The 8,568-nt window shown below is 38.3% G+C and overlaps 1 long non-coding RNA gene across 1 annotated transcript; it reads right to left on the reverse strand.

Moving 5' to 3' along the window:
* Positions 1-3,557: 3,557 nt before the first annotated feature.
* On the reverse strand, positions 3,558-7,167 carry LOC144040473 (uncharacterized). Its single transcript, XR_013289745.1, has 3 exons — positions 6,904-7,167; positions 6,111-6,168; positions 3,558-3,672 (listed from the first exon to the last, which is right to left on the reverse strand). It is a non-coding gene; the product is annotated as an uncharacterized LOC144040473 (long non-coding RNA).
* Between the last annotated feature and the right edge of the window lie 1,401 nt (positions 7,168-8,568).

Here is an 8,568-nt window from a genome sequence, read left to right on the forward strand (position 1 = left end):
TTGTCCTTTAAGGGAATGTTAATATCAACAGTATTTAGCTTGACAAAAAAGGATTCCAGTTTGACCCTAAAACATGGTTATTTTACCTTTCTGACGTTACTTAAAAAAAGACTAAATTCCTTCAAATAAACTGACGTTTTTAATCTCTCCTCATTGTCAGTCAGTCAACGCCAGAATCTCTTGATCATCTGCAACAAAAGTAACTAAAGGTGTGACTATTGAATAATGCGCATGTCTCGATACCAGGCAAATTCTGTACTCTACTACTATGAAACCGGCTATCAAATACCTCATCAATATGTTTGTTCCCTGCATTTTTTTATTTTTAGTCCACCTCACATAGACTGTGCCATCACTGCAATATTTATTTCCCATGCATATTTTGTGTTTTCTCTGAATTAAGTATTTATAGGTTGCAAGTATCATTTGATTTGACAGCACGGTAAGAACATAAGACCAGAGTAATTCATTTGGACGGATGAACAGTTGGCTGCTTAGCAAAGATCTAGACAGAAGAAAAAAAAAATCTAATTAGTTTTAAGTAAAAACAAAAGGAGTGTATTGAGTTTTCTGGAAATGGAAATGCTTCAGCTGATAGAATGAGGAAAAACTCAATAGATGGCTTCCCTCCACATCACCCCCTCTCCTATCTATTCACAGTTTAGGTTTTCCTCAGCACCAATTAAGACAATGTGTCTTCAACTAAGTACTAACAGATCAAAATCCACAAAAACATGAGGAGAACATGTGTGCTCCACACAGGATCGCCTGTTCCCAAACCCCAAACTATCGGATCCACTCCTCCATTGATATGTCTGCGGGATTGGTCTTGCTAATTCCTGTGTACGCAACTCTGCTCTCTGTGATGTATTATGGATGCCCCCCCCCCCCCCACATAATTCTCAAGAATCAATAGCCGTCTGGTTCATGTTTTTCAGAGACACACACATCTCGGAGCGCTTTGAAAAGGTTCCTGTCGCGGGTGATCAATAGAAACTCATGTTTGGTCTAACTCATGCTCGAGCACTTTCTTTGTCTCTGGGAAAGGTGAGTGTTGTCCGCGATCTGCTGACTAAGCCCTCTCTTGGAAAAAGAAGTGACAAAGGAACGCAGTGTAATGAAAGATCGGGGAAACTTTATGCAAATGAACAACTGGCTTTGTTAGATCTTAATTGATCTTTTGATAAAGGCTGGTGAGAAGCACAGCGTGTGCAGATGTTCTTTGGCCATACTTCAACCTTACCACTGTGCTTTTGTAAATTACTTTGCATACAGCATCTCAACTCATCTCAATTGTATTTAGAGCACTTTAAAACAACCACTGCTGCATACAAAGTGCAGTACATGGAGCAAAAATGTGTCATACTACAACAAAGACAGTAGAAGATGGAAAAAGATGGATTTATTCAACAGCGCCAATTTACCGGTCCAATTTAAAACCACTGTTAAATTATTAGACCCAAGTTTGAGACTGTTTGCTTTAGAAAAAGGCACCAAGGGTCAGCAAGATGGGACCAAAAATCACAACCTCTTTTCATACAAATTCAAGAAATTCAGTGCCATTCAGGCTTTGATTTCCTTCAGCCAGGACAAAAGTGGCCTCAACAAGAGAGCTTTTTGGGGTTTTTTTGCTCAGCGAGACATGGATCTGACAGTCATCCGCATAGCATACCATGTTTCTTTAAGATGAAACTCAAGGGCAGCAGATCCAATAAAAAAATATGAAAGGCCTCAGAATTGAACCCTGCGGAAGGAACCCCAATACGACTCAGAGCAAACAAAGCTAACAACAAATTATGTCAGCCAAATAGGCTCTAAATTGCTCGGGAGTGCTACCGCTAATCCCCAATAGCATCATATTATACAACATACTGTAAGACTGCACACCTGTCTTGTTTTACAACTATCAAGGCTACAGCCTGGTTCACCGACTCCTTCCATTGTCTCCTTCATCCGACACCTATCCGCTACCTTTGATTCTGTCAACCATCTGATGTGCCTCATCCTCAAAGCCAACCTGGGGATCTCTTAAGGATTGCTTCCCACCTGTCACATCGCACTGATCCGATATAATTGAGGGGAGCTCCCCAGGCCGCACCTGCTTCCTTCAGGGCTGGGCAGCCTCTACACTTCTCCTCCCCCTTTTTCTCTTTAATCCCCGTTGCATGACCCTTCTTTAAATTTACCGAGCTATCCCTACAAGATTATTTTCGATCAGCGCTGACGGAGAGCAAGCAACCCAGACAGTTGAGAATCTTGGCGATAGTCAGGAAAACGGACTGACGTGACTGCTGACTGCGTGAACTGGACCTGACAGCTTGCATCCGTGTAAGCAAAGGTGACCGAGCGCAATTCCTGATCCAGCTTTAAAGCCTTTGGTTCAATAGAAAATATGTTTTGATTTGGTTTTCTTTGGTCAACAAGGAACACTTGAATGCGCTGCTGTTTATGGGTGCTGGATTTTAAATGAAAATCATTTTATTGATCTCCTTTGAAATTCTGCATGTTTTATAAGTGATTGTGGTTTTATGTTTGTGGGTTCTTGTGTCCTTCCAAACATATTTTTTAATCATTAGCATTCAGTTGTTGTTTTTGTGTCTTCTGATACCGACTATTTGTAAGACCAGAAATTATGTACCAGTTTCCAAGACAACAACGTCCAGAGGTGGTCGATGACAAAGAACAAATATTCACCATGGCTGTGCCTTGTGTATTTAAGGGCCTCAAAGACGACCACAACCTGCTACGCTGCCTCCAATTTTGTTTTCTTGTTAATAACTGACCTTCTCTGACATTTCCATGCTTGTTCCAAAATTTTACTCTTCTTCATGTTGGGGAGGCATTTTGTTTTATTAGCAGCGTGTTCCAGCAGATTCATTGCTACACATTAACTCTTAAGTATTCATGGAAAGTATTCATGGAAGTAGAAGAGCAAGATTTGTTTCATGCACATCGAAATTTATGCACACTCACATTCACACCGACGGACTATTTTGAGCAAATAGTGTTACACATGCTGAAAAATCCTACAATGTGATATCAGGATTTTTCAAGATTTTTTTTTTTTCATTCTGTCTCTTGATGTTAAAGTGTACCTATGATGAACATATTTGCAAGTAAATGTACTATAAATATGTTTAATGTACTTACTTTCAAATACGTTTAAATGTATTTGCAAATGCAGTACTGCACGTTTGAACGTACCACAAGCAGAAAAGGGAACTCTTGAAACTCTTAAACCCAGAACGTTTTGACTGTGAGGCATACATACTATTATCCACCATGCCACCGGCCTTAAAAAAAACATAATGGTTAAAGTTTCTACCAGGAGACATTGAATACACATCCACAACTTTTAAATAAGAATTGCTTTATCTCAAAAGTGCTGCTCCTCATCTTTGGCTTGTCAGTGTATAACTTCAGTCCCAAAGGTACACGTAATTCAAACAAACCGAGATTATACGGGCTACACCGGTGTGTCACATGAGAGATGTAGTCACCAGATGCTCCTATGTTTATTCCCTCAGACTATCTAATCTTCCACCTCGCGATTCTCTTTCAATTTCTGCCGCGCACACACTGTTTGTCTTTCATATGGTACGGAGGCTGGCAGAGGTCCTCGGGGATCGGCGATGTCCCCTCTACCAGACTCTCTTCTTATTTGCAGTTAGCCTTGGGGAAACCATAGATAATACTTTGGATAAGACGTGAATTATATTAGTCTGAAATTAAATTGAGTGAAAACTTGTACATATAACAGGGATGTGATTTGACCAAAGTGAAATTATCGGAAAATTTAGCCGGGGGGGGTGGGGGAGGGAAGCATGACCAAATAATTATATCATGACCAAATGAAAAGTAACTCATATTAGAGCATACCACAAATGTCTTTGTTATAGCAGAAGATGTTATCTGTCGGAGTCATGTGCATACACAATGAACTACTAAAAAAAAAAAAAAAAAAAAAATATCGATTTTTTTTTGGGGGGGGGGGGATAAAAAAAGCGGAATTCCGCGAATTTGCGGAAAAATCACATCCCTGATATAAGGCAATGTACTAAAATTGTTTTCAGATCTTAAGGAAATGAACTACCACTTTAAAATGTTAATACTTAGTTGGTTGTTATTTAGGATTGACATACTGATTTGAAAGAATATATAATGCAATATATATATATATTTGTCAACTCAAGTCAATAATTAACTTGCAAAAAAAACAGTCTGATTATGAACAGAACCGGATCCAGGGATCAGATAAACGTGTTTAGCTAAGTTAAATGCTTTATATGCTCTCCCACATCCCAGTGCTTTGGCTTGAAACAGACTCTTATCGGACACAGAAAAAGCAGCTTCAGGCATTTTCATATCTAGGAGCACACCCACTGTCTGCAGCTTGCACAATCGGGTCTTTCTTTCTTTTTTTTTCCTTCTTCACAACCATCATCTGATGTACTGAACCCATCAGGGCTGAGTCAACACCAAGTGTCTTGTCTTCATCTAAGTTAGTCCGTGACTTTGATTTAAGTGAAGAAAAAGAAAATAAAGCGGGAGGGACGAAGGAATGACCTTTTCCTCTAATACCACATTTCTAGTGTTGTAAATATGATGAAAGAAATAGGGAATACTGTTTGGCACATTACTGAGTAAATGCACTTTGGGTCTTTAAAAGCTAATAGTGCCAATATTGTTTTAATATTTTTGCTTGAATGTCTCAGTAGCGCAGTGCAAGTAGATATAAATTGTAGTGTGGAAGTATGAAACATGAGGGGGGGGGGGGGGGTATATCAGCTTCAGATAGAGAATCTGAGGGTGGCTCTAATAAATGTTTTCTTTTCAATTATGCATATTTAATTTTCATAACTGGTCTGATGTGTTATGTCTTTTATTATCATGTGCTGATGTTTTTCCATATCACACACTGTGACCTTCCGCTATTGCACAGTTTGTGAGTTGTTTTTCCCCCCCCTCCATCTTCTTTTTGTTTCTTTGACCTGAGAAATTTTAGGCGAAGTCTGGTGACCCGTCAGCCCTCCTGTTGGTGTCATTGTTGTTGCTTTTTTTGTTCTTGGACCAAGAATTGAAGCTGTTATGAAATTTGCTGCCCTGTACTTGACATACGCAATAACAATAAATTCAATTTTGATTTCCATAAATGGATGTACTTTTATTTACTATAATAAATACAATCGTAATACTATGAATGGTTTTATGGATTGAACCGCAACCTGGGAGAAGACTACTCTACCACCTAAGCCATGCCGCCATGATTGTTTAAGAAACCATAATTAATGGATTTGTGAAACGTCTGAGTGAGTGTGTCTTCAAGTAATCCAGATAGACAATTGAGGATATCGGGGGGATGAGTTATCAAAGGATCACCTTGATGGCGTCCTTATTTGATCATTCCATATCAGAGACTCTTGAGAATTTCATTCTCACAAAGACTAGAAAGCCGACAGTTATGACTTTGCATTAACCATTAGTGGAATCAAAAAAAGAAAACCATACAAAGGCAAGTAATTACAAAGTTAAATGAGGAAGGAGCCACATGAATGTATTTTATGTTGAATAAGTCTACTTTTCTCCTAGGAGACCGCGGCTTCACTTTAAGATCTCTGTGGATAAGAGTTTTCTATTCGCTGCAACAGAAATGTGCAAATGTCAATACTGTATTTTGTAAAGTAGGCTTTGACATTGATTAGTCCAACATCATGTCAGTAATTGTTCCTTACCAAAAGTGTTTTTCTTGTTGTTGCACCAATTCCCTAATAACTTACCTTGACGTGGATAGCTGGAGCGGTGAAGATTCAATTATTTAGTGCCTTGCTCGAGTAAAAACAGATCAACACCTTTGCTCACGTTCAAATCAGGTAAAGTGGCAATGTCACCACAATTTAACTGTAATCTCATTTGTTAAAGCTCCTTTTTGTAGACTTGGTAAAAAACAGTACATTGAATACAACTCACAGGTGAGAGATAATAATGAAAAAGAACGTCAAGCTTCACACGTGCACACGACCTCTGTTTTAATCTAATTTAGCGATAGTCAGTCTTACTGTCTACATATTAAATGAATTATGTTATGAAGAAAATGCTCAATGTTTACTCACCCTATTGAAATCTGTGATGCGGCTTCCTTCGGGTCATTTTCACTTCCTCAAACTCCATCTGTTGAGTTTCAAGAACAGGAATAAAATAACATTCCCTATACAATATATACAACAGTATCAAATCTTGCTACAGGACAAGTTTTGCCTTTTCAGAAGGCCAAAGTAAAATAATTCAGCTAACTGTCACACTTAGGGTTGCCAACTCCCTGAAAAATAAATAAGGGACACCTTATCAACAAGGACGGCTTTTTTTTTTGACTATATAAACCCGAGTTGAATAGGATGCATATTTTTGAATGAAATTAACGCATGGAAAAGTTATTATCCAGAAATTTACTTCTAATACAAACTAAGAAAATGTACTTATCAAAAATAAATATCTCAAACAGAAACCCTTCCTGCTTAACTTAAAACTGTATACATTAATATAAAACAATAAATAATAGGCAGAACATTCATCTTTTATGTTCAGCTCAATGCCTTATTATGTGGAGACTATTTTACCATTAATATTTTATCATTGTCAGTCAGTGTTCTGATCAGTCAGCTTTAGAGCACAGTCAGCTGAGTTATAGCTTACAAAGTGCATATCAACTGCATGTACAGTAAAAAAAAAAATTCTACACAGTTTTACCCTGTAATCAATGTAAAGCTGTGTATTTATCTATTATTTATCAATGATTACTTGTATGTATTATCTATTTTTAACATACTGGATTACATTTTTATAACAGCCAAAAAATATTATGTTTTCCATACAATGCTGACATTCATTGCACATTTCCATATTAACCTTGATCAGCGGGTTAAAGAATCATTCTTTACATTCCATATCTGTCGCTGGCGTTGCCTCGTGGACAACACATTTTTTTCTAGGGCTCCCATGTTTTGTTGTTCCTTGTTGAATTCCGTATGTGGCCACCACTGGAAGCACGTTACTTGAGATCAGTGGAAGTTTTCTTGCACTTTTTCAACCGTGTGTATTCTGCTTTCCAGTCCTCTCGGTGTTTTTGCAATTGTTTGTGCGGCTGCCGGTGACGGTCACCGTCACGTTACCGCTCCTGCGCGACCTACTTCCGCAAGGCGCAATCAACTTTCCGTCGACCAATGAGATGGGCGGACTCTGTATCGTCATACTCAATGAATGTGCTGTCAGCTCATTGGTCACAGAGCAGGGAGGACCTTGGAATGTTACCGTAAGTTGTCACATAAAGAGCACTGTTGTTCATTAATTCCATTGACTTTTTAGGGACTATTTTTTGCTCTCAAGTTATTACGGGACAAAGTGCGTCCCCTTGATAATTCAATCCGGAACGCGTACTTATAGTTGTAAATACGGGACGATTTCGTATTTCAAGGGACTGTTGGCGAGTCACTTGGATAAAATAGTGTGCCTGACACTATTTTATCCAAGTGACTAGCTTGTTAACAAGCTAGCTTTACCGTATGAAAAAAAAAAAAGTTTGTTTCTGTGTGAAACTGGATGGCAGACATCAAAAACAAATGTATCAAATCTTGCAACATGACTAATAGAGACTCAACTGTTTTGCCTTTTCACTTATTTTATCCACAGCCTATAAAGAACTAACAGCCAATTTCTAAATGTGTCTATCTTATTAACAAGTGTTAGATATTATTAACATTTAAATTCTTTATTTTCATATATTAACCATTGTTATACATTATTAACATCTTAATTCTTTATATTAACCATGTTGAAAGGTTTTTATAGACGTGTAAAGCAAGTAGTGTTGATCTCAGTATAATTTGACCTTAAGCTGGGACATATTATTTGGTCTAGAAGTTCCTTCTCTGTGGGAAAACACATTTGGTCCTTGAGAACAGAATCTGTTTCGAACACGCACCCCTGACTCCGTTTTCGCCATCGCTCATGGAAAAGTACCCAGAGAGTATGTTTTGTCTACAAATGAAAGAGAGGCGGTCGGTTTTAACTATAAGAAGCCATTTTACACGCGGAAGAGGCACATTCGGCGCTCTGAATTCCACCTGTTAAGTGATGAATTGGAGATTGTCACGATGTCCAGAGATCTCTGTTAGATTAAAATCATGTTTGCAAAGGTGTTTTTTCTTACATTAAATCTGTCTTCAAGTTTTGGAACACGCAAAGAGGACAAAATATTTTTTATTCCTCTTCACAAGCCAGCTTGAATGCATGCTAAAAGAGTTTGTTTCTGTGTGAACTCTGCAGCTAGATCGCAGACAGCAATCACAAATTAGCTTTCATCCTTGCATCTGTGTCTAATGTCGCTCTGGCTGTTCTGCTTCATGCTTGTTTGTGGCTGCTGTTGTCAATGGCACTGTCATCTGTTTGTTAAATAAAGCATGCACTGCTGATGAGAGCAGTTGTGATGCAGAGATTCTCTCGCTCTCTCATATACGAACACAAACTTTGGACCAACATACACAACGCTGACAAAATATATCTTGCCTAATCCGA

This window comes from Vanacampus margaritifer, chromosome 20 (assembly GCF_051991255.1).
Source record: "Vanacampus margaritifer isolate UIUO_Vmar chromosome 20, RoL_Vmar_1.0, whole genome shotgun sequence".
Lineage (NCBI taxonomy): Eukaryota > Metazoa > Chordata > Actinopteri > Syngnathiformes > Syngnathidae > Vanacampus > Vanacampus margaritifer.